The following is an 18996-nucleotide window of genomic DNA, read 5'->3' as shown; positions in this document are numbered from 1 at the left end:
TGGAATAGTACGTGATCAGGTCTATTATATTATTGTGTTATCACTGTGTATTTTTACATCTTGTGATATTTAGGGAAGGAGGTGTTCAATACCTCAGCTTTTACACGTTTTGCACACAGACTTCTGAGCCAGACATGGGTTCTGTTGGATCCTCCTATCATTTATTAGCATACATAGATGTCAGTCACACATTTTAACATTTCTGTTGAAAATAATCCATGAAAATAGATGCTGTAAAATACCAAAAGGCTACTCTTACACCCTTGTTTGGGGTTTGCGTGGCCAGGTTTTGGTAGCGAGGGGGCTGCAGGGGTGGCTGCTGTGAGAAGCTGCCAGAAGCTTCCCCCATGTCCGACAGAGCCAAGACTTTATCGACAATCTCAGCCCTGACAGAATCTTTTCCTGTGTGGACAGGGGTTCAGGGCTGTGGTACTCAGTACAGGTGTTTTACCCAGCAGATCATATTGGACTCAGATTTTTCCATTTAGAAACTCTGACTAATGGTGAAAAGAGGTACCCAAATTATTTCCTTAAAGCCTTCTTTACTAGAAACAGAGAATAAGGGATAAGCAGAAACTGTAGTGTGGGTGCAAAGCTCAAAGGAGTGGCCAGACCTCCGAAAGCATGTAATTGAAAACTTTATCCAATAAAGGGGGAAAGAAGTAACAAAAATATTTATAACTCAGCTTGAAACATTTTTAGTTACTTATGTCTTTCAGATCCATTTACTGCTGTTTATAAAGTCCAAAGAGCACAAACGTCAGCTAGATAAGCAAAGAAAACTCCAGATGTTCAGTCACACAAGCAGAATAAGGTAAAGTTTTCTCATTAAAAGATTCTTTAAAACCTTCCCCATAATACTAGTACATGCCCTCTCCTATTTCTGTAATGCCATGAGGCATCTGCAAATTATGTAAATGAAACAAGGTATATTTAAAATATACTTGGTATCTATAGAGTTGGTATCTTTACCCGTGAAGAAGGTATTTTCACTGGTATCTTGTGAATAAAGACTACTACCTGCTATTACTTGACAGGGAGGTGACATTAATATGGAAGAAAGCACAGCATAACCAGTGCCTGGCTAAAATATCATCAAAATAATTTCTTGTATTCTGAGAACTATTTTATAATATGTTGGAATCTGACTTTGTTCCCCCCAAAAAACTGACAGAGCTGAACAAATTATTTGAGTGGTGTAAGATGAAGTTCAAAGCATTCTACTGATGCAGAGTAAATTCTAACAACAGGGCAACATCCATGCCAAAGCACTGATTTCCATGTTGAGATCGTAAGTGTCTTCCCAAAATTCTTTAATATTTTTTGGTTGGACGGTTTTGCTAGCTGGCAGGTCTGCTCCGGCTCACATTAAAATATGAAGCAAAACTTGCACTGTGACTTAAATCAGTCACCTGAAACATGTAGCCCTGTTTGAGTTTTTGAAACCTTTATTGGAAGAAGACTGAAAACAGACTCCAGGATAGGCAGCGCTATATGTGTATTATCTCAGGAGATAAGTGGGCAAAAGGTTTAAGAAGGGAATATATGCCCTGTATTTCATGGTACTGCATCTGTAAATGCAATGTGTATGTTTAGTATAGAGCTTATTGAGAATGATGCTTGACATTAGCGTTCTAAATTTTCTCATTATGTGCACTCTTGCAGAAATTTTCCTGTAAAAGAGGTCTATAAAAGCCTAGAGAAGAAGTCATCTGGAACTAGGAAACATTCTTTTTGAGAAGATCTAGGACAAGAGCGACCATTTTGCAAGACAGTACCTGAAAAGGCATCTAGGTAGAGCTGCAATCCTGGCCCTGAGGTATAAAACAAATATCAAAGTTTGGAGTAACTAGTTTTTTCATGCAAAAACTATGGGGTTTGGAACTCTGGAAGAAAAGAACTGAAGAGGATTTGAGCTATGATATTCAGCTGTAGTACTGAGCACAAAAAAGCTTCTTTGAGACTTGCTTTTTCTGCTTTGAAATGTTATGAGGAAGTGGGTTCACTCAAAGGATCTAATTAAACCTGTCTTGGGTAGAGGAGTGAGTTCTGAAAGGCTCCAAGTCTTTCAGTGATGTTAGGGGAGGAACACCCAATCACCGAGGCAACAAAATACCTTCTGCAAACATGTACTATTATAAACTTGGTGATTTTTTTTTTCTCCGTTCAAAAGATCTTACAAATATTTTCAAAGTACCTGCTCTGTTATTTTTAGTTAACATTTGTCAATATTTAGTCAACTCACCATCTTTTCCCCAAAAGTTTTAATAATGGTTGTAGAGAGCATAGGAGCACTAGTGATCAAACTGAGAGAACTGTTCTGTCTATGTGATGAACACAACGGAGATCTCAACAGATGAAGTTTTGCGAGTCTGCTTTATTTTCAGCAATTTCTGTCTGCCTCCACCCCAAGACACTATTTCACTTTAATATATTGCACCTACCTAGAATAATTCTCGTGAGGAATTGAAAGAGCTTTTCAAAGTGACACAAGTCTAGTATTCCTCTTATTCAGTAGATATCTTTATATTTCAGTAACAGATGGGTGGAAAAGTTCTGAGGGAGATAAACTTACTTTTTTCATAGTGGGTTACTTATCTAGTAACTGAAGAAAGTCTGCTGGGAAGCCTTATACAGCTGATGTGAAAATTTGTTAGCTGAGGCAACTTATCTGTTCTGTGAATAAGGAAAATGCACACATCTTCTGCTTTTCTTTCAAAAAAAAGAGGAAAAACCCTCAGTGAAGCAGACAAGTGCAATTTGGTATGATTAACTTTAGCCAAAACTTTGTGTTATCTGTAGGGTTAAAGATAGTTCTTACGCATTCATCCGCATACTTTCTAAACCAGTTTAAATGTCACCAGTAGTTGGTATTTTGAGCCTATTTATTTTGTAGAGATTGAAGTATACTGGGTTGTAAACATGCAGATAGTACGCACGTAAGCTAATGCCACAGAGCAGATGCGTGCAGCCTCAGCTGAGGCACCTACCTCTTTCATTTTGCATGGAAACACTGTTAGCGCACACCAGTAAACACTCCTCTGCTTCAAGACACGTTTTTCACCATTCCCATATGCGTTTAACTCCTCCCCTCTAGAGGTTTTTCCATGAGAGAAATTAGGCTAGACATCTGCATTCTGCAATATAATCTTTTGTCACAAAATTGCTTGCATTTTTAATTGAGAATTAAAAAAAAAATTAAATTGCACAGCAGGTGGCAGCACAGATCCTGCTTGATTTTAACCTGGTTTGCACCTCGGAGAAAAATGTCAGGTTTCCAGTCTTGTAGTGGTTACTGCTATTAAAGAGATGTCCTTTCCTTTCTTTGAAGCAGGTGATTTTTAGCAAAGAAATTGAAATTAGCTGTGCCACTCGTCTCTGCCATACTACAAAGGCAGAGTGGTTTTGGGGAAGATCATTTAAAAAAAAAAAAAAATCAGTAAAGGATGGAAGCAGCTGAACTCACCAGCAATTTGGGATAGAGCTTGCTGCATAGATACAAGTTGTGTCAATAGAATGTCAAAATACAGAGTAAATCTAACTCTTGATAATCCTGCTGGAGTACTGCTACACAGACACCTAGATACGGCCGCCTATTAGCAGCAGCAAGAGGCTTCCACAATGTATTTTTGGATGTTGAATGGCCTGAATAATCTGAAATATTTTGGCTAAACTGTAAGGAGTAGAGCATAGTAGTCTAAACCTCATAGAACCAAGGATATTAAAATTCTCAAGCAGATTCTGAAATTTAATTCCCAAATGCTTCTTCCCTCTCCTCTCTTCTCTGAGCCTTAAAAGGGGTTTGTGTTAGGGAAAGGGGGAGCTTTCATATCATTTTTGCAAATGGGGTAATTTGCTTTGAAATGCCTTGAGCAAGAGTTCTCAGAAAGACCACTCATCGGCTCCAGCATTTTCATGCATTCTGACTCCAGACAGGCCTAAAAAACTTGATGTTATCGTTGAATATTACACATCCTTGTTCAATTTCCTCACTTAGCCTGCAGGGAAAAAAGCAGGAATCCTTCTGGGAATATGTAGATCATTAGATAAAACCTTGACAACATTTACTTATGATTATTTTGGGTTAACTGCAGGCACTTTAATCTTGCTCTGCTAAAACTATTTATTTGTTTATTTGCCTGAATCACACATTTCAGTATTTGGCTAAAGGATCACCTAACACGCAGGAGAATGTCTTAGAGCTACAGACTTAAGAGATTATTAGGTTTAATTGGTATTATCTGTAGACCTCCCATGGTATTGAATATGGCTTGCTTATTTTAAATTTTTTAATCCAATATTAAGAGGAATTGCCATTAAGTTACACCATAGCATCATAATTAGTCTAAAGTTAAATCTTGGGTGGTTGGCTTAAAACTGTTTAAGTGAGTCTCCTGTTCAACACAAATCCTCTTACCATTTTTCCTGAACTCCCTTACGTTTGTGCCAACACTTTCTATAGCCTGTGGTCCAGATTTGTGTCCGGTGTAGCACCAGAGAAGTCAGTGGGGTCATAATGGAGATTAACTTGATAGTATTTGATAATATTTCAGTCATTTCAGTTGCTGGCCTCTGAGTAAGGACGGAGCCCTATGCTGCTAAAGTCAACAGAAGCTCATTAAGTGCCTGATCCAGTTCTCATGGAGTCTTGTTTTTGTGGAAATAGCTGTCCTTGTTCCTTTGCTTTGTGTGAGAGCTTCCCCAGGTTTAATTATGTCTATTTGCAAGATGAATTCTGAAAGGTACTAAATTTTGTGCACGGGGTGTAAAGTAATAGGAATTGCATTGAGGTAGCATTTGCTGGTTTTACCACATAAAAAAGAGAAAATTGGATAGAAGTCTCGTAATTGAAGTGATAGGTTTACCATTAAATGAATAGCAGAAGTGAAGGCAGGTGTTTAGACATTAGAGTGTCATTTCTGTTTGCAGTGCTTCCCCTACACTGCAAATACTATATGCATTTCAAGTTGTGTGGTAGTATATTGGAGAGGCGTATAAAAGTATTTGACATGTGAAATGATTAATAGGGGGAAAATGAAGAAAGAGTAGCTTGATTATAAATCTAATTTTGTGAGTAAATTTGAGCAAGGAGACTAGTGCTTTAGTTTTTTCTCATCTGAAAATCCTACCTGAGGCATTGGACAAAGCTTCTTTCACAGGATAACTAGGACTGACCCAAGACTTCACTGTAACAGCTCTATGAAGAAAAGGTACCCCACCCTTTAAGCTTTTTATTGTTTTTAACCCTGTGCGTGGGCTGAAGTTCATCAGAAACTTCTGTACAACATTGTAAACACATGACTTAGTTGGTTAAGGCCTGAGAGTGTTTTTAAACTTGAGATCAGTTTGCTGTTTTGAAAAGAATTTGATACTGGGTCAAAATTTCAGGTATACAGGATTTGCATGTGCAGTGTCACATGGCAACCTGGTTTATCACGGAAATGTTGAATAATGTTGAATGATCTTTTATATTAACAGCGTGAGTTATGCAATGAGAGGTCAGTCCTTACTAAACAAGGAATCCATGGAAGAAAAAAGAGCTAGGAATTCAAATCTATTTCTTAAAAAAAAAGGTAGGCTTCATTAGATCTGCTGCTCATAGGAGTAATTGTTTATTCTGCATAGCAATATTTCAGTCTATAGGCTTTCTCTCCTGTGGTCAGTCATTTCTGGGAAAGGAAGTGAATGTCAATGTAACATTGAACAAGGATGTAGCTTTTAATTCTCTACTCTTCAGCAGCTTTGTGTCAAATGCTCAAGTTGAAGTTTTGGACTTCCTAATTGTGGTACAAAAGTCAGAGCTGTTTCAATTAAAAAAAAAAAAAAAGCATTGCAAAGCTTGTGGGATGTCTGGGGAGAGAGTCTGCCCGCTTCTCCCAGCCAGCCATGTCTGCTTTGGTGAGCACGGACACGAGACACATTCCCTGTGACGGTACTGGAAGTTTGCAGTCAAGTTCAGTGGAAGCAGATTGCAGGCTGGATTCATAAAGAAAAAGAAATAGTCAGAGTAAATGACTTTATAAGGGAGTGTGTTCAGACAGAAAACAAACGTAGATAGACAGCAGAGCTAAAAAGGGGAAGGAGTGAAATTATGTTCTATTACGTGCTTTGTAAGTCTCCAAATTATACAATTTACTTTTTAATATGAGAAATTTGCTCATAGGAAGGAATGAACTTACCACACCAGCCCAAGACCAATGTAGCTGGTATTTTGGGAGTTCAGAGCTTACCGTAACATACATAAATCCAGTGTGAAGACATGTCTTAGAAACCTATCTGCTTAGTTTTGAACAACCCTTTAAATTCCAAGAACTAGCACATAGTCCTCCGCTACATACTCTGCACTTGCAATTTTCTGAGCTTGCTGAACAACCTCTGCAGGCAGAACTAACTGATACTTCAACTGTGAAGAGGAAGGGTGCTACCACCACTGTGCTCCATTGTCCTAAACTAAGACTTATGCTACTCTTGACTTTTCTCCTGAAGGACGTTACTGTAATTACTGATCAGTAATGCTTAAAGAAAAAACAAACAAACAAACAAAACATAGTGCTGTTTGTAGCCTTGATAATCAGGAGATAAGCAAGGCAAAGTTTGTAAAGAGTAACATCTCGTTAGGCCCAGTGTTAAAGTTGGAAGAAGTCATGAAAATAATATTCAAAAACTTGGTAAGAGATGGAATTGCTCAAGCTGTTTGTCTAGTGAATATAATGTACTTTTTGTTACCCTGCCTATTTTTGCACCACCTTCTAATTTTCTCAAACTGCTACAAGTCTTTTATTTGAAGATGCTTCTATTGTATATTAATGAAGAAGTTAAATTACCTAGGCAACATGGGCTAAAGCTGAAACTCCCCCAGCATCGTCTTTCTTAACTATCATTGTCCAGTACAAAAACAGGTCTGTAAGCGATACTATTCATCTGAACAAAAAGAAACTGTTACCGTGGTATTTGTCAGCTGTGTGTAATACTGATATCTGGCCTCTGGAGCCAGATATCGTTACAGATAATGTGACGGTGTCTACTTTCAGGCAGTTTTGAATTTCGAGTACGAGACCAGCAGGAGCAGAGAACATCTCAGAGTGCAGCCATTCCCCACCCCAACTGCAGCGTCTGCAAATATTTGGAACTAGGTTTCGTTCACAAGCATTTACTACTTCTATAACTACTACAACAATAACAATTATTTTTGCAAACAGTTTGAATATATAGTGTCATGTGAATAAATTAAATAATTGACTGCAGGAATCAACTTGTAATAGAACTCCTGACAGAAATGAAAGCATAGTCATTGGAAGTATTGTGTAAATGAAGCATATTCTATTAATATTTCTTGCATGTATGACGTTACTTGTAAACCCGAGGAACAACATGTACAAGTAGGTAGCGGCCACTGATACGACAGACTGATTGTGTAAGTAGAATTCTCTTTGGTTTTAACAGCAAAAGGGAAGTCAACGTCACAAGTGCATCTAAAACAGCCACAGTGGTGTTAACTTACCCACAGTGTTAAAGATTGAAATTCACCTGGACTCTTCATTAAAAGTGCTTTTACTTTACAGATCTGAGTGCTGAGTCAAACCCTTGATCACAGGGGAAGTACTTTGTAAGGTAAGAATTTGAGTATCTTTTTGAAAGAAGGTGTGCTTCTCATCTTTGTATGTCATTTCTGGTTTTTCTTTGTGGATAGATATTTTGTGTACCACAAATGTTTATGAATGGAAACAGGCCAATTTAGACCCAAAGATTTTGACAACGATTTCCTATGCAAAGGAAATGTTGACTCAGTGACAGAAAAATGCTACTAAGGATGTAGGAACTTGTTACTCTGACATCTTTGTCCATGTAAGGAAGAGCCTGTATAGGATAGGAGAGATAAAAGTGTATACGGGGAGTGCTTTGCGGGTGACTCTTAAAGGGTCTGAAAAAGGTGACCAAGAAAAAAAAAAGCATACACACTTATTACATTGTTCAGTGTAATATGTGAAATTGCTGGGGGGGGTCTGTACCACTACTGCAAACTGTCCATAAATAACATTTTAAAAGGCTCTTCTCCTGGAATCTGTGTTCTTTCTTCAATGGTCCACAGTGCGATTCTGCTGGACTGATGGGAAACAATGCAGCGATCAATCAGCCCCTGAAGAAAGAGGTTGTGCTAGAAAAAACAAGATATGACTGAAAGCTTTGCTGCAAGGACAGAATGAAAAGAATATAATTTGAATTCCAGCAAAATCCTGACATTTTGACAAGCTGGGTAAATGAGAACCTTATGGGTACTCCATCTTGTAAATCATGACAGAAAGGATGGAGGCTGTGAGACTGTCTTGTAAGGACTCCCCTACACGTTCAGGAACAAGCTGAAGCAGAGCTGCTGGAGCATGTCAGGGCAGACTGGCAGCTCGCTGTAATTTAGACAGGATCTGTAGAATATTTTAAGACTGGAAGGCTACGTAGTTGCTTTAAAGCATATATAATAACTTGTGTGCTTGGGCTGGAGTTTTGTGTTGTGACTCCATAATTTTACCTTCCGGGCACAGCGATCTCTGAAACAAAAAGCAAGTCTATCTGATGAAAGCAGGATCAGTTTGTACTGATTGTTATAGGGATATATAATCACAGAAACAGCTGTTCCAAGAGTCATTTACAGTTTGTTTAAAAAAATCACACAAGGGAGTTCACAATAACAAGAAGATTTTATAAGACTTGCATAAGTAGATTGCAAATTTATCACCAAATAATTTTCAGAAATTATGCTTAGATGTGATTTTACATGAATAAGTGTAGAAAAGGGCTCATAGTCTGTCAGTGTTAAGGACTATGAGTTGATTTATGTTTTTTGCTTTAAGAAGCAGAAGAAACACACCATTTAATCTTTGCGTAATAGTTAAATTTTTACACAGGAAGGCAGTTATTCTAAAATGAGTAAGTATTCCTTCAAGTACCAAAACATGTTGGACGCAAGATTATGTCTGTCCTTCATGCAAATCTGCTGATGTATATTTGCCTCCAAAACTTACAGGAATGACTACAAACAGATAAGCAGTAAGTTGAGTCATTCTAATCTTACCAACATTACTTTTCGCATTACAAATTCAGAGGAATACGTGCACACGCAACTGCTCCCTGCGAGAACAATTTGTATGGGAGCACAACAGAGGATATTGTTTGTACTTGCCTTTTACATATTCTTCAGAAATCATAGACTCATAGAATTGGTTAGGTTGGAAAAGACCTTTAAGATCATCCAGTCCAACAGTTAACCTAACACTGCCAAGTCCACCACTAAACCATGTCCCTAAGCACCACATCTACACATCTTTTAAATACTTCCAGGGATGGTGACTCCACCACTTCCCTGGGCAGCCTGTTCCAATGCTTGATAACCCTTTTGGTGAAGAAATTTTTCCTAATATCCAATCTAAACCTCCCCTGGCACAACTTGAGGCCATTTCCTCTCGTCCTATCACTTGTTACTTCAGAGAAGAGACCAACACCCACCTGGCTACAACCTCCTTTCAGGTAGCTGTAGAGAGGGATCAGGTCTCCCTCCTCAACCTCCTTTTCTCCAGGCTAAACACCCCCAGTTCCCTCAGCCGCTCCTCATCAGACTTGTGCTCCAGACCCTTCATCAGCTTCGTTGCCCTTCTCTGGACAGACTTGTGCTCCAGCAGTTCAATGTCCTTCTTGTAGTGAAGGGCCCAAAACTGAACCCAGCACTCGAGGTGCGGCCTCACCAGTGCCGAGTACAGGGGGACAATCACTGCCCTGATCCTGCTGGCTGCACCATTTCTGATACAAGCCAGGATGTGTTGGCCGCCTTGGCCACCTGGGCACACTGCCGGCTTATATTCAGCCGGCTGTTGACCAACACCCCCAGGTCCTTTTCCCCCAGGCAGCTTTCCAGCCACCCTTCTCCAGGCTGTAGCGTTGCCTGGGATTGTTGTGACCCAAGTGCAGGACCCGGCACTGAGCCCTGTTGAACCTCATACAGTTGGCCTTGGCCCATCGATCCAGCCTGGCCAGATCCCTCTGAGGAGCCTTCCTGCCCTCAGGCAGATCAACACTCCTGCCCAGCTTGGCGTCGTCTGCAAACTTACTGAGGGTGCACTCGATCCCTCGTCCAGATCACTGATAAAGAGATTAAAGAGAACCAGCCCCAGCACTGAGCCCTGGGGAACGCCACTTGTGAGCGGCCGCCAGCTGGATTTAACTCCATTCACCACAACTCTTTGGGCCTGGCCACCCAGCCAGGTTTTCACCCAGCGAAGAGTACGCCCGTCCAAGCCGTGAGCAGCCAGTTTCTCCAGGAGAGCGATGTGGGAGACAGTGTCAAAGGCTTTACTAAAGTCCAGACAGACAACATCCACAGCCTTTCCCTCATCCGCTAAGCAGGTCACCTTGTCATAGAAGGAGATCAGGTTGGTCAAGCAGGACCTGCCTTTCATAAATGCACGCTGACCAGGCCTGATCACCCGGTTGTCCTGTACGTGCCGTATGATGGCACTCAAGGTGATCTGCTCCATAATCTTCCCTGGCACCAAGGTCAGACTGACAGGCCTGTAGTTCCCCAGATCCTCCTGACCCTTCCTGTAGATGGGCATCACGTTTGCTAAGCTTCAGTCAACTGGGACCTTGAAGTGGCAGCGGGCCCACAGGTGTACATGACTAGGACTTGTGTTATTTTTTTAATCAAGTATCATATTTTTATAAAAATTGAGCTCAATTGGAACAAAGTTAAGCTGAACAAGTAATATTTTTTTTGCCATCTAGGTTCTAAATAAAAATTTAATTGTGGAAAAAAAGTATCAAGTAGGAGGTTGGCCTTGCTGTTTCTGTCAGGACAAACTTCTACAGTGGCATATGTAAATAGAAAAACTATTGAGGTCAAGGTCCTCACTGAATTTTAGTCTTTGCTCTAATGAATTCCCCAGATGGTTTCATACTAAATCAGGGCACCATCGTGTTTAAAGTGTTATAATTCCCTTAAAGCAAACTGTAAGACTCGAGAGATCCTGATGAGAAGAGTGTGGAATAGACTGGAAGATGACAATTATTTAGCCATATTTTTAGCTATAATCTATCCTAATCTAACGGGCTCTTTAGAGTAGGGCTGGCCTGTTGTGGCTATTGCTAACTGTAGTTGTGCACTTTAGACTGGATCTTATGAAAAAGTAAGAAAACATTTCATTTTTATAGCATTTTATTTTCTTTCTTTTGAACGTCTCTAGGCAGCACTAAAATACATTTTATTATGTGAACACTACTTGAAGTCATCCTTGTAATGACTGTTCAAAGTTCCCTCTAAAGTCCAGAAAATCATTTTTAGGGACTTTGTTTTATACAGCGATCTAATGATTGTACAGTTGCTCATGTTCTACTATTAAGATATATAACTCCTTGCACCAACAAAATTAAATTTAGAGTGCCAAATCTTTCCCTAGATTTATTGTGGTATAGCTCAGAAATATCTCTGGCAATACTACTTTCCTTTTTTAAAATGTATATACTTCAGTCAGGATTTCCAAGTCCCTACAGCATCCTGTTTAGGATCTGATACACTAAAGCTTTGCTCCTCATGGGGCTTTTCAGTTTTGTCGTAAAGTGTACAGTAAGACAAGGTTAAAACTGCATTCTCCTTTGACTTTAGGTAGTGTGCAAACCTACCAGTCTCAATGGTACTGTCTATGAAGTGCTGATTTGACCCAGGATCATTAAACAACCAGGTGCCCACCTGGATGAATCAAAATTCAAGGGCAAAACCAGGACTGTGTTTGCTATCATAGCTACGGTATCATGCAGCCTCTGGGGCTGTACATACTGATATATAGTGCAGCCCCCTATGCCTGATCAATTAATTGAGTATATCACAGTCTCTAAAATGCTGCAGATATTTAGGTGTTGTGGGGCATAATAGGTAACTGGATAGTACTACAATAAGTTGTTTCTCTTGCTGCCTAAGCAGGCAGAAAGTTACTGTCGAGCCTCTGGAAAAGAAAGTAGCTCTAAACTCTGCACAGATCCGAGCAGGTAATGGTGATATTTTTACAGAATCCAAATGTTATGTCTGCAAGCAGGTACATGTTTCTGTTTCATGCACGGAATATGGCTTAAAACAAAGATTTAATTACGTAATGCAAGTATATGTTCAACTCTTGCAAGTTGCTGTACATTCTTCTACCTAATGACTCAGAATGAGAAGTCATATCTGTGTAGATCAGGGTATCAAAATGGATTAAAGGTTTTTAGTTCAAAGACCTATCAAACTTTGTCTCTACCTTCCCCTGCTCCTTCCCCAAAAGGCCCACTATGTTGGCTGTAGATACTAGATGTGATATAGATTTTTTATTCTTTATGTAAAATACAGAAATTGGTTATTTTATGGCAACTGTTCTAAACAGATTCGCAGATAATTTTCCGATTTGATTTCATGTATAAGAGTAAGAAGGGAATGGAACAAAAAGCATCAAAGAACAAAGCAATTCATTCATTTGGAAGTAGACCCCTTCTCTTAAAACACTGTCCTTTATTGAATAAGCCATCCCTCAAATCTCCCCTACTTGAATTCCTCCTTGAAATGCAACTTCTTTAGAGAGCTCAGTAATCCTTCGTGCCACCAAATGTGTACGACTGGCCGCTATCTGTCTCTTCTTGTGTTTTCTTTTAAAACCTGAAAGTCAGTTTAAAAAGATGTCGCGTGAACAAAAGTATGTTACTCCTGGTGAGCAGAGTTAATGTGGAGGTCTAACATGCTTCAGCTTTGTTTTTATGATGTGGTCTAAGTTTATTGAGAAGAAGCAGAAATACAATTTAAAAAAAAAAGAAAAAAGAAAAAGAAAAAGGAACACATTAAAGCTTTACCAGCCTGAGATAAAACTGAGGCAACTTTTTTTGGAGAGCGCTTCCTACAGAATAGCAAAGTTCATGTACAAAATTTGTTTTCTGTTGTTTTGTTTGTAACTATACACTCTGTGAAGAAGCAGGATTGCGTCAAAGAAATAGTTAATTTCACCAGTCACTGCTCCTAATATAAATAAACAACCCACAAGGTTCCAAATATTGATTTACTACTTAGATTAAAAGCACTAACGTTATGCAATCCCTTTGCTGATATCAGGAATGAGGTGAGAAGCTGTTGACTGTTTCTCGCTTGCCCTGAATCATGGGTGAAAAACAGAGACCTTCTAGACTGGCTTTAGTCTCTCCCCAACAGACCTTTCTGCTGCTTCTTTTTGACCTCTGTGATAAGGATGAAAATTCGTGTCGGTACAGAACAGTTGGGATTGTTGGGTTTTTCTTACTGGAAAGATAGAAAGCAGTTGCAACATGAGAGAAAACAAGAATCCTTTCAGTCAGATTTGGTTTTAAAGGTAGTGTGACATACTGTTACATAAAGGCAGTTTTAAGTTTTGTTTGTGGACTCCTAAAATGTTTGCAAAGGCGTTTCTGAGCTCCTGACAATAGGCTTGTTTTTCTTAGCTACCTGTTTTGAAGCCTTTGGAAGTATTCCACTTATCCTCAGGGTATTGCTAGTTGACCATAACTTCATTCATAAAGAGCAAATAAATCTGTTTCTGCTTTGCTTTCAAAAAAGAATGTTTGAAAGCTTTCAAAGCACTATTTGAAACGTAACTATTTCTTATGACAAATAAAAGAGCAACTGCTACAGCAGTAAATTCAGTTAGGCATTTGCATACCTGTAGCTACAGGAAAGGTTTCTCTTTAATGCTGTTTCTAAAGCCTTCACAACACAAGGTACTTTTGACTCTTCACTCGGATACCCTCTCTTTAGTAAGTTTAACTTCAGGACTCATTACTGTAAGTATAACCTGACAGGTTATATTTTTTCCTTAGATTGTAATTAACCAAAATTTGTTTCCAACTTTGCTGAAATCATTAATTTGACTTAAATGTTCATCCTTCTGAAACAGACAAAGGATTTTGTTGAGCACCCCCAACTATGCCGCTGAACCTGGATGGCATTCAGCGGTGCCTGGCTTGGGGACATGAGTGGACAAGCCCCGCAGGCACCAGGATTCCCCGCTGAGCTTCTTGCTGTGGCACACAGGGCCAGCATGTCCAGGGCCAAGAAGAGGTTGATGAGGGGGTTTCCAATAGGGAGGCCATAAAGGAAGAGGTGAGGGAAGAGTTACACTAAGTAGGACTACACAACCTGGAGCATTTGAGATCCGTGTGGGAGCAAGAACATGCAGTCTGAGGTAAAGAGATGGAAGCTCCAACTTAAATTTGTTTGAGGTACTATGAAACTGCACCTGGAAAACATTAGACTAGAAGAGAGATGAATGAGGTAATAGTGCAAGGAATCTGTGATACAAATCTATAAAACAAGGAGTGGCATGGAGACAGTTAAGAGAGAATGATAATTCATGGTTAATTAACGCAAAACTCAAGGGACATCAAATGGAAGTATCAGAAGGCTCAAAACGTACAGAAGTGATTTTCACACAGCATGAAGTTAAACGGTGGAACTACATCAAGCTGTAGATGCCAGAAGCTTATATTAAGAAAGCAATTGGATTTTTCTTCCATTAATTTGTCTATCAAGAGCAGAAATAGATTACATTTAGCTCAAAGTCTCTGAGCTGCAGAATTTGTTATCTTCCCAGGAGATGACCAGCCACCATTGAAACAGCGTACAGTGCTAATCCGGTCGTTGTTCCGACCCACTGTGGCCATTCCAGTGCTCTAGCTGCCTTACGCACAAGACGCTTCCTTACCCACTAGGAAGATACATCACGCTAAATCCAAGCTCAGTTAATTCAAAGCTTAAGACTATAGGAAGTATAAAATAGTTGGAACAAATTACAAATATACTCGCTTACACATTTACTGTTTATGAGAAAGATTTAGAACATAGACTAATGTGTCAGGTTTTTAATTGGAAAAAAAAAATTGTAGCAAGTTTGTTTGCCTAACCTTTCCTAAATACAGGGAGCTTAGATCAAAAAAAATATTTAGTCTGTATAAAACAGATGTGCCTTCGGGCATCTTGTACAATCCAGGCCCTCTCACTAGTGACGATTTGACATTAGGCAAAACAATGGGGTTTGAAACAAATTAGAACAAAGTGAGAGTAATAACGGACTGACCTAAAATTCATATGGCCCAAACAAAGCAAAAACCACACAGTGACTCAGTTCAGGAAGTGATGTACTTTTTGCTCCTCTAAGAATGAGAACTATTAAATATAACATCCACATTGCGTGTTCAGTTTTTGCCAGAACATTTTACCCTCCTGCAAGGTGGTGTCTTTTATAGGAACAAACTCTTGTTACCAAATATAGCTATGGCTTGGTTTATAATTTTGCTTTTTTCACACCCTGTCCTGCTCCATATGGGGTGGGGGAGGATTGCGCTGGACTTCTGCTCAGCATAGACCGAGCATGAAATGTTTTCTCTTTCTTTATACGTTAAGAAGCAACCACGTGTCTTGTCAAAAGTTAGTTACTTTGTGCTAGTTCTGATGAAACCTCAGACTCCAAAACATATAAAACCATCTGGCAAACTCTTGTATGAATCATAGGGATATTTGTGGCCTCTGGCTTTTTGAACCACATTGTGAGTAATCCCAGTTGCTCTCGTAGGGGCTGCTGCTGCAACCCATTTCTTGTGTTCAAAGAAGACAGGGGCCTCCAGCTCAGCTCGGTGCTTTCCAGAATTGCGAGGAGGCAAAACTGGGTACCAAAGCTCGGTGATGTCCGCTCCAGCCTGAAAGATTCGGGCGAGCGGCTTTACAGCTCCCAGTTCCAGCCTGCCACCAACAGCGGGGAGAGCGTCTGGGGCTGGGGCTCCAAGTGTTTCTGCCATGTGCCCGTAGGTCTGACCGTCCCACACTATTGTCAGCCTCACTGGAAAACTAACAACTGAGCAGCCGGGCAGTACAGGGTACTAGTGTAACACAGCCCTGCCCCGTCACGTCGGCAGCCCGGTTGCCCGCGACACCCCCTCAGGCTGCGCACCCCTGGGGAGAGGGGACCCCTCCGGACGTGCGTCCCCCGGCCCGGCCGAGCATGACGGCAAGAGGCACCGGCGAGGCCCCGGGGGCCCGTCCCCGCCTCACACCCGGCTCCCACCCGCGACCCCCGGCGGCCTCGCTCCGGGCCCGCCCCCGCCCCTTCCTCCGCGGCGCTACGTCACGGATTGGGCGGCGGTGCCGGCGGAGCGGGGGCTCGCTCCTCCCCTCGCTCCCCCTCCTCCCCCCGCGCTCCCTCAGCCATTTTAGCAGCCGGTAGAGCCGCGGGCCCCGTTCTCCGCCGGTAGCGCCGAGAGGAGGCGGCCAGGCGAGGTGAGTGCGCGCTCGGCACGGCCCGGCGAGAGCGGCGACGGGGCGGGGGACGACGGGGCGGGTCCCCTCGCTGCCGGTCCCCTCGCTGCCGGTCCCCTCGCTGCCCCTCGGCGGCATCTGGGACGAGGTGAGGGGCGGGAGGGTCGCCCTGCGCGTGGGGAAGGGAGCTGGGAGCGGGGCTGGCGCGACCCCTCCGGACCCTCCTCTGCCCCCGCCGGGGGTGTGGCCGCGGCCGCTGTCCGCCTGGGCGGAGGCAGCCGGGTCAGCTGAGGGAAGGAGCGGGAGGTTACGTGGGGTCAGGTCCCTCCCAGCTTCCCCGGAGCCGCGAGCATGGCTCCCGGGGGGGCCTGGGCCGGGAGGATGCGCTCGGGCTCGGCACCCCGAGGGAGAGCGCGGTAGGCCCTGGGCAGGAGCTGGCACCGACCCCGGTCCCTGCCCGGGAGCAAGTGGCGGGCACTGGAAAGACTGCCTGGAAGTGCAGAGCGGGGCGCCCGGGCTGGCTACCCAGAATAAACCCGCGCAGGACGGTGCGTTCTCCGTGCCCCGGGCACACCCCGCTCCCCACCTGCCGGAGCATCTTTCCCTACCTCCCTCCCCGTGAGCCGGCCTCAGGGCAGCTCTGGGGGCAGTGCCGCCTCCTCCCGGGGTTCCCCTTCCTTTTCCCAGCCCTTCGGGGCTGAACGCCAAGCGCTGTTGCTCTCGGCCGGCAGCAGCAGCATCCTCTGCTCGCCCGCCTTTTGCCCAGAGAACCGATGAGAGAGGAGGCTGCTCCTCCTCGCTGTGCGTTAGCAGCATCCCTGACTGCTCAGCTCCGCTTTCCTGCGAACCCAGCGGCTGTCGTGGGCCTGCCCAGTACATCAACAGTGCTATCTCCTCCCTCAGAGCCCCCCCGCCCCCTCCTTCTAGATGCAGAAAAGGAGGTTGGGCTCAGGATATGGTCTGATGCTGATGTAGTACACGCAGAAACCCAGGAAAGTGTGATTCGTTGCTCAGCGCTACGCACAAGGCATATTTTTTCTATTTCGCATCATAAAAACACTTGTTAAAGTCAAGCAAGGAACTGGTTGAATATTTTTGTTGTCCTGTTCCCCTGAGATAAGTTTCATTTTGTGGTGTTCTAAAATATCTTTGTGGATTTTTGAAGCTTATTTGAAAAGCAAATACATGTTGCTGTGTTCCGCCTCGGGAGGAGCGTGGACACTTCGTGGGCAGTGGGCTGTACAGACCTCCACTTACCCAGTACTGCTGTTCTACCTAATGCTTTAACAAAATAATTACAGCAACTTTTGAACTATTTTGTACTAAACCCCTTTCCCCCCTAACATAATTGTTTAATATTTGGTTTATTTTTTTCAATGAGGATGCTCAATATGCATAGATGGAGGTTACAGAGAAATTTGGTGTAAGTTAAGGGTTGTTTCATATAAAGTAAATGGACAGCTGTAGTCCCTAATGGTTGTAAAAGATGATTGTCAGGTTAAAGATAATATCTGGCCTTTGTTGCTCTCTTCATCTTGGACTATTGTAGCATGAAAACACGAATACGACATTTACTATTCTAGACAAACTTGCATTTATAGCCTTGCCAATTTGAAGTGCAAAAATTAGCAAATAAACCTACAAATAGCAATTAGAAACGTGGTCTTTTTTTCCTTTCAATTAAGTTCTACTTTTTGAATCTTTTGGATTTGTCATCTCAGACTAACTGCAATGATTAAAGACATGGATTTATTTTTTTTTCCCCCCAAGATGTGAAAAGTTTGTGTTTTAATAGAGTTCTACGTAAGCTTTAAATATTTCTACATGAAAGCTATTTTAGAAAATATTTAATGTATTTTCAACTTCGTTCTCCTTTCTTTGTACTTGCTGGTTCCCTTCATTGTTGTCTTAAACAACGGAATTGTATAAACTTGAAAGACACAAGAGAACCTTCCCCTCAGGAACCCCACTGCGGTAAGGTGTTCATGATGTGTTAATTATTCAGGTATTTGCATCTCATGCAAACTTTACTCATGTATTACCTTGAACACTATCTGCAACTTATACAGTGTGAGAAAGTGACAGTGTTGCCCATTGTCTGCTGATTGAATAATCCAACATTTATCAGCAGGTAGAAATTTTCGGCATAATAAATTACCAGTGTTCAGTACCTCCTCCTAACACAAGGATTATGCTTCAGCCCTTTTATAAAACTAGAGAAACCACTCTTGAACGAATCACTAGATACAACTCTATTCCAAGTGACATGAAGATATGTATCTAGTAAAATAGATGCACCCTATTGCACTGTTTTAAATGAAGTTAATACCCAAATGAAATATTAAACAGTAGCTTGAGCCAAGTAAACATGCAAAATCTATTTAGGTTAATGATTAATAAGAGTTAGGTAGTTAACAGGACAAATGAATGAGTGCTTGTTTATAAGAAAACTTCTTAATAAGGAATTACTTAAGCTGAAAAAGAGTTGGAGTTAATTATTAAGGAAAATCTTCATTGTATGTGTAACTAAGCATATGGTTGCTGTGCTTCAGGACATTTATTTTCTCAGGAGAGAAGGAAGTTTCATGGAAGGAGGGAAGCAATTTCCCGAGAACAAAATTTACAGTTTTGTTCCACTTGTTCATATATTGGATTGTTGCTTAGATGGTGCAACGTCCTCCACCCTTTTTGTGGAGGGCACATCTCAAAAGTTG

General features: G+C 41.8%; 1 protein-coding gene across 8 annotated transcripts in view; it reads left to right on the top strand.

Moving 5' to 3' along the window:
- Positions 1-18996, top strand: part of ACSL4 (acyl-CoA synthetase long chain family member 4) — a 58938-nt gene that overhangs the window by 5849 nt on the left and 34093 nt on the right. For 4 of the 8 annotated variants that reach the window (XM_075763637.1, XM_075763633.1, XM_075763629.1 and 1 more), the window contains exon 1: positions 16162-16303. The gene's annotated coding sequence lies outside the window, so the exon portion shown is untranslated. Of the gene's footprint in view, positions 1-1665; positions 1820-7467; positions 7612-16161; positions 16304-18996 lie in introns of those variants that run through there. The other 4 variants (XM_075763634.1, XM_075763635.1, XM_075763631.1 and 1 more) reach the window with 4 other exon arrangements.

Source organism: Balearica regulorum, chromosome 11, assembly GCF_011004875.1.
Source record: "Balearica regulorum gibbericeps isolate bBalReg1 chromosome 11, bBalReg1.pri, whole genome shotgun sequence".
Taxonomy (NCBI): Eukaryota; Metazoa; Chordata; class Aves; order Gruiformes; family Gruidae; genus Balearica; species Balearica regulorum.
This window is presented reverse-complemented; position numbering and strand designations above follow the sequence as displayed.